Raw genomic sequence first — 17,278 nt, 5'->3', positions numbered from 1 at the left:
GCGTCACTGCGCTCCCAGCGCCGCAGTCTCCCGAGTGCGCCACGGGCTCGGCCCTGATGTTAAAAATTTAAGTGTTTTCTGACCTTTTCCTGTGACAATCCAAATAACTACATACCACATATTCATATATAACTTTTTTTTTAATTACAAAAATGGGATCATGCTATTTTGCAAGTTGATGTTGGGACATTCTCCAGGAACCTTTTAGACCAGCGTTTCCCAAAGTGTATTTGGCAAAGTTTTCATCACTAATGTTACTCTGAGAAAAAAGGATATTTTGGTCAAAAAAGTCCAGGCTGTGGTCAAGTAAGTCCAAGCCTGTGGTTACAGACTTTAGTGCATACTTTTCCCCCTTTTGGTAATTTGTGATGTATAGTAGCATGTTAAAAGCTCTGAAAAGGCCTGTAGCAAAGAAACCTGATTAGCTCTTCTTAAATTTCTTAATTTAGTATTTCCCTAAATTATTTTTGGTAGCATGTTTTAACCTCTGGTAGGTTTTTAGAGGTGTTGTCTTAGGCATTCCTCACTAATCTCCTCTCTACCAATATCCCCCACCCCCACCCATCTGTAACCTTGTGGGATAAGCAGGAAAACAGCTTTTATTCATTTAATCAACAAATACTTATTACACTCCTACTATGTGCCAAGCACTCTGATTAATGCTGGAAATATAATACTGATCAAGATGGCACTCTCCTCCCTCAAGGACTTTCACTGTTTGCCTGCAGCATAGTGATGGTATTAGTCATACCCATGATGGATTGCTGTCCTGTCGTGCACCTGGGAATGGCAGACCCTCAGCAGGGAGATCCTCTTTGCAGCTGGTGGAGCCCAGGAGCAGGAGGCTAGAAATACTCCCACCCCCTCTGCTCCTTCCCTTCCTTATGCCTCTCCAATTCCCCACACTTTGCTCCTGCTGTAAACAGTGGTGCCTGATCCAGCTGGCAAAACTCCATGTGTTTGTTTTCTCTGCATGTGCCAGCCTTGCATCAGGGCCACTGGGTTTCACAAGTTGGGGAGAGCTGGCAGGGGTCGGGGTGGGGGACTTCCAGCAGAACGGAGGGACTGACTGACAGACTGACTGGAGCATGCTTCAGATTTCCAAATTGGTATTTATTTAAGTTTTAGGTGGTTTAAAAGAGCTTTGTAATTGAGAAAGGAAAGATTGGGGGCAGGGTGGGGGACTGAATGTGTATATTTGGGGGTCAGCGAGGTGGTGAAGAAAGTAGGTTTGTATGAGGTCAGATGGGAAAGAAAGTAAACTGTCATGATTCTAAAGCATACTTAGCAGCTGGAGCTGGAGTTGTTTGCTGTGAGAGAGAGAGAGAGTGTGTGTGTGTGTGTGCGTGCGCGCGCACGCGTGTGTATGCATGTGTGCGTATCCATATGTCTGTCTTAGGGGAAGAGTGTGCATGTGCCCAGGGCAGGATGCTGGGAGAGCCTGGGTGGGGTGGTCAGCCCAATATCTCCTATAGGAGATATTGCCTATTCTTAAACCTCTTTTGCTGAAATATTAGGATGAATCTGCAGCAAGGATCAGACTAATGAAAATATTCCTAAAAGTAGCCCTAAAAGGAGTTATTCAAATTTAATAAGTTGTCATTTATTGAACACCTACTTTGTGCCAGTCATTATTCTAGATGCTTTACTAATAGATGAGTTACTAACATAATCCGTTTTTCCTTCAGCATCCCTGCGTGAGATAGGTTTTGTCCTACACAAAACTGGCTCTTCTTTAAGATCAGGGTAAGGGTTTCTTGCTTGCGGAAAAGACTAGGAGGGACATTGTCCGTGTCATCATGCTGTCAGATGCAAGATGAAGACTGGTAGCTTCTCATCTCCCATCTTGGCCCTGACTTCGGTAGTTCAGCCTTTACCCCAAGGCTTAGTTTTCATTTGAATGCTTCAGGTTTCCTGTGAGCATGCATGAGCGTGTTAGGGGTTGGTTGGTGCATATGGGTGTGTGCATGCATTAGGGTTTTAGGGGTTGGGGCTGGTTTTGCTTGGCATTTGCCTGAATCAGCTCCAGAACCAGACAACCAAGAAGCAGCAGGCTGGTCCTCATTCAGTCAGGGTCACAGAACCTGAGACCTGTTTTTGAGTCACGTGGAGGGTGTTGATGTGGCCTGGCGCCTTTGGTTGCTTAATCATCATGGGGAAAGGGCATGGAGAATAACTGCAAGTGGAAGCTTAATTAGAATTGGTAGTAATTATGTTGCCTAACTCAGTAAATGAAAGTAAGTCTTTTCAACCCCCAAAGCTCCCTAAATACCCAACTTCTACTAAGAAAACAGCTCCCTCCTTGTCCTTGTGACTACAGTGTTCGCTCTTCTCTGCCATGACCTCTCACCCTTGTGTCGCAGGTCATTATTTGTTCTTTCAACAGGTGTTTGCTGAATAACTAGAACTGTATTAGGGTCCATCAGATCAAAACTTCATGGACCACGGTTAGGCGTGGAAAGACCTTGGAGGTAGGAGGTCTTTACAACTTAGCAGACATTCATTGAGTACCTACCATGTGTCAAAGAGGGAGACTTATAAACAAATAAGTTACAGTGCAGTGTGAGAAGTGACAGTGTAGGAGAGAAACTGAGACTTCAGAGGTCCTGTAACAGAGATTTCTGTTAGCTCTAAGCCTTTTTCTTGCCTTAGCTGACAAGCTTTGATGAATCTTCCAGGACTATGTGGAATGAACGTGGGTGATAGAAAGGGGAATTCTTTTAGAATTTGTGAAAGGGGCTGAATTGGAGAACTGACCTTGTGTACTGAGCAGGTCCTAAGTATGTGAAAGGGTGTGTGTGTGTGTGCATGTGTGTGTGCATGTGTAAAGATATGTGTACATATTTCTCTTACCGTTGCCCTGATGTCTTTGCTTGTGGTCCTGATTCCTTGCCTGTTCTTTATAAAATCCACAGTTTATCTTGCAACTCATCTTTTCTTGAGGCCATGCTGACTTTCAATTTTGGTATAATAGATGTTGTCAAAGGTGAGTATCGACCAGGCCCTAAGCTCTTTGAGGACTGGAGGCTATGCCTTGTTTTTCTCTACAGGGCATGGCTCCGAGAGGGTGCTCAGGTGTGGTTTGCAGAACTGCACTGAGTTCTGCCCAAGTGCCCACCCCAGGAACCTATACCTCTCCTCAGGAGTGACTTCAGAGTTGCCAGTGGTTCTATCTGCTCTTCACTGCTGTTCAGTATCAACACTAAGTACAATGTCTTTGTTTTTCCTACTCCACTTATGGGCCAAATCCTGTCACCTTTCTGGATGACTTGGGGGAATGCCTTTTTTATGGCTCTGCGGATGTTGCAGGCTGAGTGCAGGCTGAGTGCGGATGTTGCAGGAGGCTCGCCCCCTGCAGGATTTCCTGGGATAATACACCCTATTATAAGGGCTCCATTGCTCTGTGGGCACTTTCGTGTAAAATCAGTGTTCCAGCCTTCCTCTGACCCTGCTGGTAGTAGTAAGGTTTGTGTTCACACCCTGATCACTAGTCAAATGTGATCGTTTTTACTTTGTCCTACCTAAGAGATAGAACTTTAAGCTTTTAAGATCTGCCTTATGTGCCGTTCAGGTCTTGGGACAGGTTTGTTTATATTCATTTTCAGACTGTCTACCCAGGCTCTAAGTAATTCCTTTTATATTGGTTGTTTTGTCAACTCTGAGCACCAGAAGGTTTAGAAGCAGATGGTCTTGTTTCCTTGAGTTCTTTGCTTACGTGAGTTGTGTGGGCATAGCCCAGGCCACAGGTTGTAATTAGAAATAAGTAGGTAGAAAGAGAGCAGGTGGTTTTGTTGTGGCTTTGTGCATTCACTGATTGAGGTCAGAGGTGAGCTCCTTTCTGGGGCTGGGAGTGAGGGTCAGAGAGGGATTGGGGTATAGTTTCCTTTCTATAAATACTTCTCCGAAACTTCTTGTCCCAAATGACCTACTGTCTTATGGGGTTATCTTCCCCTTTCTGTGCAAACAAGTAGAGACACTACTGAGAAATTATGATTATTATTGTCATTATCATCATCAAGCGTTTGCGGAGAGGGCATAAATGGGAGGGGGGAAGAAGTTATTAGCTTGAGTGATATTAAATGTTGACTAGGGTTGGGTAGAGATTGAGACATTAAACACTCAGGCTGGCCACAAACTTGGGAACCCTATAGCACTCTCCCTGAATGCCCTATCTCATAGGGCTGTCGTGGAGTTCTGTAAAAGAGTACATAGAATGTAGTGCTTTTTTATAAACAAAGAATATTTCTTGAAATTCTGATACATGGATGTAGGGTAGCAAAGTCAGTCCACTGCTTAATTTTTTACAGGAAAAAGCAGAGATGATATCATGTGTCTAGAGTTGTTAAAATGCAACATGTCTTTAGTTCTTAAAGGAAATTAATCTAAAAGCCCACCAGGTGGCAATGCCCCTGCATGAAATTAGACCTCCAGTGAATGGCTTTCAGTAGAAAAGTTCCATGATCCCCACCTGCCCCCCAAAATTATTGCATGATTGCTATTGCCAGGCAATAATTAACTCTTTTTAACAGCTCATCAAAGTAGGTGTTACCATTCTCATGTTTGTAGAGGATAAACTGAGGCTCAAAGAGATTAAGTAACTCACCCAAGGCCACCTTCTATAAAGAGTGGAAATAGCAGAGCTCATATCCAAACCCAGGACTTATGGTTCTTTAGTACCTGATCCTGGTGAGTTCCAACTTTGTCACTTAGTAGAGAAGCTTTGTCTATAATAAAAATTTGCGTTGAGCCATACAGTCCTTATGTGACAAAGCATCAAGAAGGGTTTTGATATCCTATCAGAATGGGGACAGTAACATTCCCTGGGTGGTGGAGGTTAAAAGTGACCTTGGATATGAAACACCCAGCACTGGGCTTGGCACATCGCAGGAGCTCAATTTATTTAGTTGCATTTCCTAGTTCTTTTCTTGATCTCTTCAGGCCTGAACCTGCCCTTCTCTTTCTTCCTCAATAGCGTTCTTATTTATCCCTCTCCCATACTCTTTACCTGCCTCCTTCCACTAGCCTCAAGCTCAGGGCCATGGCAATGGTGGCACAGATTAGAGTCTCCTACAGCCCAGTGGCTGCAGGAAGCCTGAAGCTGGAAGCTGTGTTGGGTATTTGTTTTGAGAGAAGAGATGAGAAGGAAGACAAAAGAAGCTCCTTGAATGGAACCTCAAGCAACAGGAGCATCAGTAGGGGCACAGCCTCCTGTTCTTAAAGAGCTTAGAATCTCATCAGCATTCAGTTGCCCACCAGGACTGCCCACTCTGATCTGGGGACCCCTTTGTTTTGAAAAATAAAAGTCCCAATTACAGTCATTTTCCCCCAGGAAAAAACCCTTGGTTCTACCACTGATAACAGTGTATCTCTCTGTGTGTCCCTACATATCCATGGGTCAGATTAACAGTTCTTCTCAATCCCAAATTTCTAATTCGACCAGAGCCTTCAATTCAGCAAACATTGAATAAGCCCCTAAGATGTGCCAAGGCTTTTCTAGGTGCTGGGGTTACCAAGATAAATTCGACACATCCTTGCCTTCAAGGAGTTTATAGTCAGGGGTCAGGGAGAAGAGATAAGAGGCTTATTACAGACAGAAACATGATCAAAGCTCATAAATCATCATGAAAATGTTATATTCGGTGTGCAAAGTGCTATAGAAACTGGAACGAGTAAAAAGGAGGTGACATTTGAGGTAAATTTTGAAAGATAATTAGGCGTTCCATTGGTGGAATGAAGGGAGAAGCGGAGAGTGGTTCATGTCTGTTTGAAAATAGGGATAGAAAGTGTGCAGATGCAGCTTGCCTGGATTTCAGGGTATGTGGAGGAAGACTTGGGAAAGGCCGACTGGAGCCCAGTTATAAGGAACCTGGAAGGTGTGTGAAGGAGTTTGAACGTTGTTTAATTATATTCAGTTGGAGAGCTATCAAAGGTAGGTCTGTTCACTTATTTCCTTTTTTTTTTTTTATTAACTGAACTCCAAAGGGGGAAAAATCACTCATAATTCTTGTGCATTTTCAAATCAGTTGCTCTTTTTCCACGTTCCCTTTCAAGCCTCACACAATTGCTCACTTGCTTTTTACCAAATGGGATATAATATTTTCCTATCTTTTAAACATTTATTTTCATGTTGATACTTAATCTTTATAATTGTCATTTATAATGACTGCATCAATTATTATGCCATCATTTACATAAAGGAGCATGGTAAAGTGAAAAGAACCAAGGGTTTTAGAATTAGGCAGACCCACTTCAAATCCAGACTCTGAGATTTACCATCTGTGTGATCTTGGACAAAATATTCGATTACTCTGAACTTCAGTTTCCTCATCTATAAAATGGGTTGATCATACACCTACCTTACAGGGCCTTTGTGAGAATATCAAATTAGATGAATTATAATTATGCCTATGGGTGGCGCTCAGAGAATGGTAGCTGCCCCTTTATCATCCTTTGCTGTTTGGTCGAACTTGACATTTTAGAAAGAAGGTAGATGGCAATGCGGAGTCTAATTAGATGGGGAGAAGAGAGAGCCAGGGATCCAGTTGGAGAGCTCAAGACCTGTGCTGTCCAATACAGTGCCACTAGCCCGTGTGGCTGTTGAGCACCTGAAATGTGACTACCTGAATTGGGATATACAGTAAGTAACAAAATACTAACTAGATTTAGAAGACTTAGTATAAAACATAATGTAAAATACCTCATTAATAATTCTTGATCTCATGTTGAAATGATGGTAATTTGGATATATCACGTTAAAAGATATTATTAAAATATCATCTTTTTAAAATGTGGCTTGAACGGAAATTTTTTTAAGGGCCTCAGCCACACTGTCCCCTCATCCCCAAGTCCACATCCAGCCCAGCCACAACAGATCCAGATCCACAGCGCACCTGAAGCCCCCTGGGCTTCCCTACTGGAACGAGGGGGTGCCACAGGCCTCAACAACACCCCCTTCCTTCCTCCTCCTCCCACCCTGTCTCCCTCCCCTTTCCCTCTCTCCCCTTCTCCCCCAACTGCTCCACAACAACATCTTAGAATGTAAAAAAGTAATAGTAACAAATTTTTTAAAAAGAAGAAATTTTTACTTAAGAAATTTTTATTTAAAAATGTTCTATTTAAAAATAACTTTTAAATAGAAAACTTTAAATTACATATGTGGCTGGAATTTTATTTCAGTTGGAGAACACTGCTCATACCAGAGTTGGAGTCCATACGACCGATCAGATACTGGGGTGGAGAATCAGGGAGAGGCAGGAGACAAGATGTGTCCAAGGTTGGGCAGCTGAGTGGGTGGTAAATCTTTTCATAGCTTTAAGGACGACAGGGGAACAGTAGATGAGTTTGAGTATGTTTGTTTAAGCATACTCCTACATAAGGTCATTAATGGGTGTCCTCTGAGCAGTGACAGAAAAGGCAAAGATTTGGTCTAAACTAGAGTACCTGTCCCCGCTTTCCTTGTAAGTTGTCCATTTTGGCTTCTGCCATGTCACATACATACCTTTATTCCTGCACAGACTCATTAGGGACACTATATGCTCACAGTCCACATGGCTGGCATACACTTGTCACCAAGTTCAGAACATACTTGGTGCCCAGGGGCTTCAGGAGTGGAGGATTGCTGACCAATGTGCTCATTGCAGGGAAGGCTAGGAAGAGCTTGGCTGCTCCAGCTGTCCCCACTTGCCCCTTTGTGGAGCTCTTCTCTGTAACACATGCAATATGCTGAGTCAAAACAGCCCAGAGTAGGGCTGTATAGAAAAAAGATGTTGGGGGGAGGCTTCTTCTGTAAGAAGGGTAAATGCTCTCAAAGTTGTGTAAGACCCTGCTCAGTTGGTAGTGTGTCTTTACCTACTCTGGCTTCTTTAAGATTCCAGCAGTCCTCAGGGAGTGTATACTGAAGACTGAGGGGCTGAGACTGGCTCTGGATAGCATTGCAGATAACCAAATGCTTTGTAGGCTTTAAAACCAGGAATTAAAATTGTACCTGGTCCTTGAAATAATCCAGTGTACCATTTCCTGCAGGATTGTTGGGATATAGGGCCTTGGGTAGAGCTAGGAAACCACAGATTAATGATGCATCTTGTTAGTGGGTAAGAGCAAAGTATGTAGAATATATAAAGTTTGGAAGGCAAAAAACAATCACAACAAGCGCCAGTATCTGCCTTGATTTTAGCAATCTTATCTGACATAGCCTCACTGACTTTGGTCCTGGAGGAGGGGAGTGATGAAAGACCCTGTACAATACTCTCATCACTATGGCAGGGATATTCCTGTACCTGGAGTAGGAGCATTTTGCTTCTATGAAAGCCATTTTCACCCACCCCAACCCTGATTGTGGTTGTCACGTAAAGAGTTTCAAGTTCTTTTTCAGCAATAGCAAAACTCTAGGAGCATATATTCATTCATTCAGAAACCATTTATTGAGCTCCTCCTATGTGCCAGATACTGTTTAAAATTTCACCTATTGGGGAGTATATGAAAGTTCTTATAGTTTTTCTCTGCTTTTATTTTCTATCTTGATTTAAATTTGTCATTTTTTTTGGTCACAGTACAAATAATTTTATGTTTTACAACTTACGAAAGTGATTATTTACTTTTTGAGGAATTCTACCATACCTTGGTTATGAATTCTATTTTTCTGCAAGGTTGGGAGAAATATTCTCTGTTCCCTTCCCATATTTCCTGCCCTGCCTTCCCTTTTGGGCACTGAGCGAAGACCGCCTCTGACCTCAGGGAGCCCCAAGTCTCACTTCCAGAAGATAGGCTTGTGACAAAGTCTAACCTGCTGGACTGCCCACTCCCTCAGTGCAGAGAGACCGACCCCCTTATGCCCTTAGCTTGGCTGTGGCTTGTCACCTCCTTCTCAGTGCCAGACCAGCCAGAGGAGGAAGCGGGCCAAACTTGGCAGGCTGGCCCCTGCAGGCATTTATTTCTAAAGTGATTTCATCCCAGTACCACACCTGTGACTTTTCAAGGCAGCTGTGGAGAGCAGGGAATTGGCCACAGGCCTGATACCCTAGGGAGGTAGGTGTCACTGGTTTTCACCCTCTCTTATGTGTGTGCACAGACATTTGCACACATGACAGCACATGCTTCTTGCCCTACGTAGATGCTGCACCCCTTTCCCCCTCACTCTCCCAGGCTCCTACTTCTCACTTCTGCCCACCCCAGCTCCAACCACACCCCCCAACACAACCATCACCTTCCTCACTCCTACACCAAAGTCTAGACTTTCCACCAGCCTGGGCCTCTCCAGATTAGAGCTCTCTGGAGACCAGGTTCTTTTTAAAGGAAGCAAGCAAGAAAAAGGGAGGAAAAACAGAAAGAAAGTAGGAAAGAGAAGAATGAAAGCTGACGAAGGGGCAGTGGTGCCTGGAGCTATCTCACTGCATTACAATGAATATGGACTCTATTAAGCTCCGTTCTGCCTGTTAGTGTTTCCCGGGGCAACACAGCCCCCATATGGCAAGCATGCAGCAGATTAGGGCAGGCCCCCAGCCGCATTGAAGGCCGGGGGGCTTGACTGGCAGTTGAACCCCCTCCCCACCTCCCCCTACTCCTCACACTTGACACTGCCTGTGTTTATCTAAAGCTAGGAGGGGGGGCCATTTGGAAGGTTTTTGTCCGGACTCTGAGGGAAAGGAAAGGAGGCAGGGTGCAGGGTTAGGGGAGGGAGGTTGAGGGAGGAAGGAGGGTAGAGGTGGGGTAGAAAGGGGTAGGCGAGGAGGGGAGGCCTTATAAATATTCAAGAGGAGCTCTGAATGGAGAGAAATAAAGCAGATGGAATTTGTGTTAAGAGAACAGCACAATCACCCTGTTTTGAGCCCTCCAAAAACAAAAACAAAAACAAAAAAAAGAAAAAAGAAAAGGGAACAGCCTTCCAGAAGAGTAGGATCTGCGGTTATCCAATTAGCAGGGTTGTCAAATTGAATTTATATGGAATGGAGTGGGAGAATTGAGAAGGGAGTGTAGAAGAAAGGAAGTGGTTTTCCTTTTCTCTCTCTTTCCAGTTTAGCAATAAAGCACCCACACCCCACCCCCCGCCCATGGGTAGTTTTTTTAGAAAAATCTCTTTACAGTGAGATTATTTTGGGGAAGGGGTATGTGTGACAAAGAAATGAGGATCTCCAGTAACTTTTTCCTCCATTGCTGGCAGGGGGAGAGGAGTAGATGCATTTTACCAAAAAGCTCGGTGGGCATATCAAGAGCTAGGACTTCTCCTTTACTCAGGTGGCAGATGTGGCTTCTCTCTATGGGGTGCTCCTCCCCAGAGATGCTACAGCCAGGCTCCTTTCCTTTCTTTTGCCTTGATGGTGAGTGTGTCCCACCTGTGTGAACGGAAATAGTCTCTGTTTGTTAGCAGTTTGTTATAAATTTGGGGTTCAGTGAGAGGAACACAGGTTTTGCTAATTTCCCCAAAATGTCACTTTGATTACATATTCCCTAGCTCAGAAACCATCAATAGCTTTCCCCTGACTATGGTGTTAATTCCAAACTCTTTTCCCTGGTCTTCCAGGGTGTGACCCAATCTCAATGTCCTACCTTGTCTCTTTCATTCTCTACAGAGTGGGGTACAAGCTCCCAAGAGAAAAATATAAGCAATTCCACTGGGACACTGGAACAAAATAGTAGATATTCCCTTAATGTTTATTTCTATCCAAAAAAGGAATAGGGAAGAAATTAGCTTTGCTAATATTTAATATAAGATTGACAGTGGTGCCTTTGGTCCATATATTAGGCTGTCATGTGTCACAGCAGTATCCAAGGTATCTCCACCCGTATAGGCAGCTTTACAATAGGGAACTCACTCACTCGTTTATTCACTCCCCAGTTTTCCTGTTCTCCGTCAAGTGGATTTACAGATTATATTATTTAGTTTTAACTAAATTAACTCTCACAAAAGGATAAGTGGCTTAAAAAGATGGCCACAAAGAAACTGGATTGAAGGGAATGCTGATAACCCATGTGCATGCAAACAGGAAGCAAAAGCGGAGCTGGCCCTTGTCAAGCCACATTAGGAAGTAAAAACAATGATAATGGAATCGCATCTGATGAGAAGTCAACAAAATAATTAACATTGAAGGAGACTATTTGAAAGAGATTACCTCCATATATCATTAATGATGATCCTAATCCTAAATAAGCATTCTGTCTCAAGGTATTAACTAATGATATTATAAAACAATCATGATTAAAGAGTCATTAAAACATGGATTCATTTTAACCTACTCTTTTAAAAATTTTAGTTCTGCAGTACATGCATTTAATTTATAAATAAATAAATATACATGCTTTAGGGATGTTTGCCAAGAATATTTTACTCATAGGGGAGTAAGATCAGAAAAGTTTGGAGACCACTGTTCTAGATCAGCCTTCTGTGACAGCTGATTGCTTGGTTCGCCACCCTGCAAACAGGAGACCTCTTTTCCCTCCTGATCAGTGTCACCTTCCTCCAGTGCCCTCATTCTCCTTACATGTACGTACCCCAAAAGGCCCGGTTTCAACCCTATATCCAGAAAACCTTTCCTGAAGACCTGAAATGGAAAATGCTGTTCTCCCTCTACTCTCGTTTGCTGCTTCCCGTTTGTGACTGAACTGGTGATCAGTTAAGATATTAAAGAACGCTGAAGAGTAATTCCAAAATTTCAGTGATTTTGTGCAGCAAAGGCCTATTTCTTCTCATGGCACATCTTGAACTGTTTTCTTCCATCTTGCAGCTATGCTTTCTGAAACATGTGACATGTGGTAACCAGACCGCAGAGAGAGAGATGGAAGCAGCTCTCTAATTCTTAACTGCCCTGGCCCAGAAGGAACACAGGACATGTCCACTTATACCTCATTGTCTAGCACTAGTCACATGACCCTAAGCTATCTGCAGAGGAGGCTGAGAAATGAAGAGGAGCTTATGGATACTTGCTGGGTACTATAGAACTTATGACCCAAATTGTGTTTTAAGCTCCTAAGTACTGACCCCATCTTCTAGTACTCATAGTGCCTTGCATACTGTCTTATACCTGGTAGATCACAGTAATATTTTTCCTCTCAATAATATTAATAATTTTAAAAATCATAGTACACATAGTTTTTTAATAGAAGACTAATTCACAAAATTTGGATAAGGAATAAGGTAGAAATATATTTGGAGGGTGGCTAGACCATGGCTTTTACATACAAACATCAAACCGTTGTATTCTCTCCTATTTTACATCAGAGTGGCCTGGGTAAATGTTCCAGACATTGGTCTAGAACTGTGCCGTCCAGTATGGTAACCACTGGCCCGATATGGCCAAAATTAAAACTAAAGAAAATTAAAAATACAGTTCCTTAGTTACATTAGGCACATTTCAAGTATTTAGTAGCCACAGTGACTAGTGGCTGGCTACCTAGCATTTTGGATAGTGCAAATACAGAACATTTTCATCATTGCAGAAAATTCTTTTGAATGGATGTAAATAATAAAAGGATGAAAACAATCACACACAAAGTTACATTTGCAGATATTGATCCAGGTAACATTAATGTTATGTATAAAAAAGTAAATTCAGAAACACTCAAAAATTAGTTCTAAAACCAGTTCAAAGCAATTAGTTAATATGGCCCCAAGAATAATTTGCTAGGAGGCAATATAGGGTTGGTGAAAAGAGCACTGGACTAGGAGTCAGAAACCTGACTGGTAGCCTTAATATCCCTTCTTAATTAGCTGGGAGACCGTCTGTAAATCACTTAGACCCATTCAGCCTTGAAACACGTCATTTATAGCACTTGAAACACATTAGGCATTATTCTAAACTATTATTTTATTTTCTCTGAGGTTCTTCTTAACTTAAAATGTTTCCTTTTAATTAGGTCTGTGGTTAAAGTGCAACTTTTTAAGTAAAAGCAACCTTTTTATTATATATATTTAAAGGTGTACAGCATGATGTTAATAACTTTTCTTAATTCCTTCTCCTAAGTCTATCTAAACTCACATATTCTGCCCTCTGAGAATTAAATTCACTTATTTCCCCAATATTTCCCCCAATGCCACTCTTCTGTGCAGGAAAGAGGCGTACCGCCCCTCTTATTGTGATAGGGGGCTGCCAACACTTGCACCCCAGCCACTTGGCATCATCTTCTAGGAGCAAAACTTTTCTCTGCCTTCAGAGACAACTGGTAAAGATGAATTGTACTCTACAAAATTGGGAACATGCCAAAAAAAAAATAAGTTGGGACAGAAATATTTCTTTTTTTCATATAGCTAACCCCTTTCAATCAATGGAACAAAAGACTTCATCAGATCTCATTCTTGCTACTAAAGGAACGTTTTTAAGAAAGTTTCTTTCTGCTGTCTGCTAGATCACAGTCTGTCCTATTCAGCTCATCTTTGTTACTGATCTTCGGATATCCAACGGGTGTGTTTTATGTTTTGGATCATAGAGGTTTCCCTTTCTGGGACAGCTGCAGTGGGTGGGTGTCCAGCAGATGAGATAGTGGCCCTGGGTGGCATTGTCTCACTCTTGGTCCAGTTAGGCAGCCAGCCCTCTTGGGAAAGGTGGAGCTGGCCTCCTCCTGATGATGATTGACTCTCAGTTGTTTATAATTTTCTCAAAAAATAAATACTCTGAGGCTACAATTTCTCATGCTTGGTCTCAACCCCAGAAGTGTGTTTTGTTGTTGTTGTTTTTGGAAAGTTTCAAAAACATCTGTTTGGAGGAGAGTTTTCCAGTGGGGAACATGTATGTCAGCAGTTAGACTTCTCAGACACATTTTCTTTTCTTTTTCACATCCAAATAAACTTAAAAATGGCAAGTACCTAGGCCCCAGTGAAGAATTCATGGCAGGAATTCATTTTCCTTTCTCTGCACTTTTGATATATGTATTTTTTTATTTCTCCTCTTTTTCTGAGAAAACGCATAAGAAAATGAGAAGGATCTAGACATACTTTGCAGTGCCAAGAAAATAGCAGGCATTACTATTGCCTTCACCCAACTTTGAAATTGTACCCTATTCATTTCACAGTGGGAGAAAGTTACAAAGTTACACTGCAATTAGTGCAATTAGGTTCTCCAACTTAAGCCTTACTTGCCGCCTTTTCAACATTAAAATAAAGTTCTCAGAGACCAAAATCTTTGGAATTGTCGTCTTTCTAGACCAATCTCACTAGGTAACTTGGTCCAGGAAATAACTCAGTTTCCCCAGCTGCTAAATAAGATGCATCATAACTTCAGTGACATCCTCCCCCATCCCACCCCCACACACAGTTCTGCTTTTACATGAATAAAACCCTTCGTGTCCTGCTTTGGGGTCATTAAAATGGTACTTGCTTACAATTCTGTTGCAGAGATTAATGAGTTAACTTCTTTCTCCCTCCCTCTTTGGATACCTGCTTCCTCTCCCCCACCACTTCCCTACCCTGTTACTCACCAACTACATTCTTTTCTCCTTGTTGCTTTTAAAAGCGGGATGGTGGCTGGCAGCAATAGTGGGATCTGTTTCCATTTTGAACCTTATAAATTACCGAGGGTGCAAGAGTAACAGGGATTGTCTGGTTGGTCCTCGTTAAGCAGGAGGGGGTCTGGGCTGAATTTCCTCAGTAAAACCTCTGTCGATTTTACAACCCAAACACCTCTGTAGCTACCCCGTACTCAGATAGGAAACACCCATCCAGTTGCTCTTTGTCTGCTTGTCCTCTTTTTGCCCTTTATTACTTTGTATTCATTTTGTCTCCCTCTCTCCCATCTTCCCTTCCTCTCCCTCCCTTCGCTCCTTCCCTCCTTCTCCTCTCTTTCCCTCCTTTCTTTCTCCCCTCCTTCCTTCCTTCCTTCCTTCCACGGGCCAGCGAAGTAACAGGTGTTATCAATCTCCTTAAGGAGCTGGGGAGACTGGTGCCTGTTGCAAACAAGCTAGTTCCCCTAAAGTTCCATAACTGAGAACTCATGCAGTGTTCTGTATAAATACATTATCTCATTTGAGAGAAGTAAATTAGAGAATTAAAACAAATATCTGGAAAATTGAGAGGACACCAAAAGCTTCCTTTTTGGTGTGAACTCCTCCTCTAGAAATCACTGTTAAAATTCCCCAATGTTACATCACCCTTATTCTAACTGTGTTTATTAAACACCTGCTGCGTACAGAGCCCTGGTAGGAAAAAAAAATTAAAAAAAGGGAAAAGGCCACTATTGTGGTTAAAAGCACAGAGCTTTGGAATCATCTCAACCTAGGTTTCAAGCCAGGCCTACAGTTATGAACCTTTGGGCAAATCACTTAACCTCTGGAACTCAGTTTACCCACATGTGCAATGGGCATAGTAGACCCCACCTTACAGGGTTGATGTGAAGATTAAAGGCGATAGCTGGTACAGAGAACTTCGCAGGCACCCTCACCTTTCCTGCCACTGCTGCCCTTCCCAGTGGACTCACATTCTTTGCAGCTTTCATGAATTTCATTTTGCTGATAACATGGCCCTTTGATTTACTGGACTGCCTGAAAAAGAGCAAAAGCTCTCTCTACACCAACAGAGTATTATTTCAACTTACCAAAAAAGAACCTTTAGAAAAGCTTTTTTAAAGTTTTCCTTTTAAACCCCTTTCAGGAAACATCCCCTTGTCTTTTCCCAAAGCAGTCAAGGAGTCTTATAGGTTCTTTGATGTCAAAGTCAAGAGACAAAGGGGGGGAATAAAAATCAAGGGGAAAGAACTCTTTCTTGGAGAACATTCTGAACATCCATGTAGGGGCTGGAGTCCTAGATGTTTTTTAGGGGATGTTCATGGGGCAGAGCTGATGTGACTCTCTTCACTCCAGCAGCAGCTAGACAGAAAGCCAGAGGGCCAAAATGCCTTGGAGAAGGGAAAGGTTTAGGCAGATTCCAAGTGCTTCCTAGCACAGAGCCTTCAGTCCCCTTTGTCAGGAGTGTTGAGGGTTGCAAGGCTCAGGACCATCTCTTACAACGTACTGTGCAGTCAGCCAGAAATAAAGAGATAGGCGAGCACAGCACCTCTCTCAGTTGGAAAGCTAAGCTAATTCTCTTGATTTTTCAGTGGCAACTATAAGTCTTTGAAAGAGTCTCTGGTTAGGTAAATTGGTCTGCAAAAATTAACATTTTGAATGTATGCCACGCTCCTAAAGATATACTCTTTATATTGTCACATGTGCATGATTGAGGAGGATTCACCTGCTGTCCAGATCATGGGAATGATATCTGAACTCATTCTAATGCCTCCCTGTCTAATCAGGGTGTTGATACACCTTCCTCATTTGCTAATGTTCTATGAATCCTTCAGTGAAAAGCATAGAAGCAAAATCTTGGTTTTGGCTGCAACAGAAGTGTGTGTGCATGTGTGTGTGTACATGCGTGCATATGTGTGTGTGTGTGTGTGTACATGCATGCATATGTGTGTGTGTGTGTTAGAATATACACTTGACTGTGTGATTTTGATGAATCTTTTCAGGACTATTGTTTAAGGGTGGTATAAAGGAATAATGCCATGGAAAGGGAGATGTTAAAGTTCTAGGGGGTGTTAAGAGTATGGCTGGCAGCTGAGATATACCATCAGGTGGCTGGAGGTACCTGGAAAGCCCCAAGAGAGTGTTGTTCCAACTGGAGATGCAACCCGGGCAATTGTCAAGAGCACAGGTTTTGTAGTGACAGAAACCCCCAGAATTCCAGTAGCAGGGACAGAGAGAACTAGAAGCCAGCAAGTGAAGCTGAAATAAGGCTGTGCATCCTGAGAAGGTGAGGGGCCTTGGCTTGACTTCTGACTTTTGTCTGTGTTTGTGCTGGGGAACTAGAGGTTCAGACAAGGCGAGGAGAGCAGGTTGATTCCAGGAACAAAAGAGAGTTCACAGGAATATAGACATAGAGCTGGGGTGAGGAGAATTAAAGCAGCAGACTTCCCATGAGTCACTGAGACTTCAGGATTCGTTAAGTAGTAACATCCCCTAAAAGGATGATTTGGTGTGCATTATACATATGACATTGTTGTCCCACAACAGCTTGCACTAGCGACGTGGAATGCCACATGGCTGTGGTCATCTGGCCTCCAGACAGCAAATGGTAAAAATAATTTCATCTCTTCCAGCATCTGTGCTAGGTATGCACAGCCCCATGCCCTGGCTGTGGCTGGAGGTCTCAGCCTCTCTGTGTCCTGTGCTCTCCTGTCCTTGTTGCTGTCAGTCCACTGGGCAAGGCTCTAGCATTCCTACCTTGATAAAGTTGCCTTCCAGCTCAAGAGAAAGAGCTCAAGGGGGCGACTTATAAGAAGCTCCTTTTAGGTGAGAAGTGGCATGAGAGCATTCTTTG

The 17,278-nt window shown here is 42.8% G+C and overlaps 1 protein-coding gene across 3 annotated transcripts in view; it reads left to right on the top strand.

Moving 5' to 3' along the window:
* Positions 1-17,278, top strand: part of BOC (BOC cell adhesion associated, oncogene regulated) — a 78,726-nt gene that overhangs the window by 19,379 nt on the left and 42,069 nt on the right. The window lies entirely within an intron of this gene.

This window comes from Cynocephalus volans, chromosome 1 (assembly GCF_027409185.1).
Source record: "Cynocephalus volans isolate mCynVol1 chromosome 1, mCynVol1.pri, whole genome shotgun sequence".
NCBI lineage: Eukaryota > Metazoa > Chordata > Mammalia > Dermoptera > Cynocephalidae > Cynocephalus > Cynocephalus volans.
The sequence above is the reverse complement of the archived record's forward strand: the minus strand, read 5'-3'. Positions and strand labels throughout refer to the sequence as shown.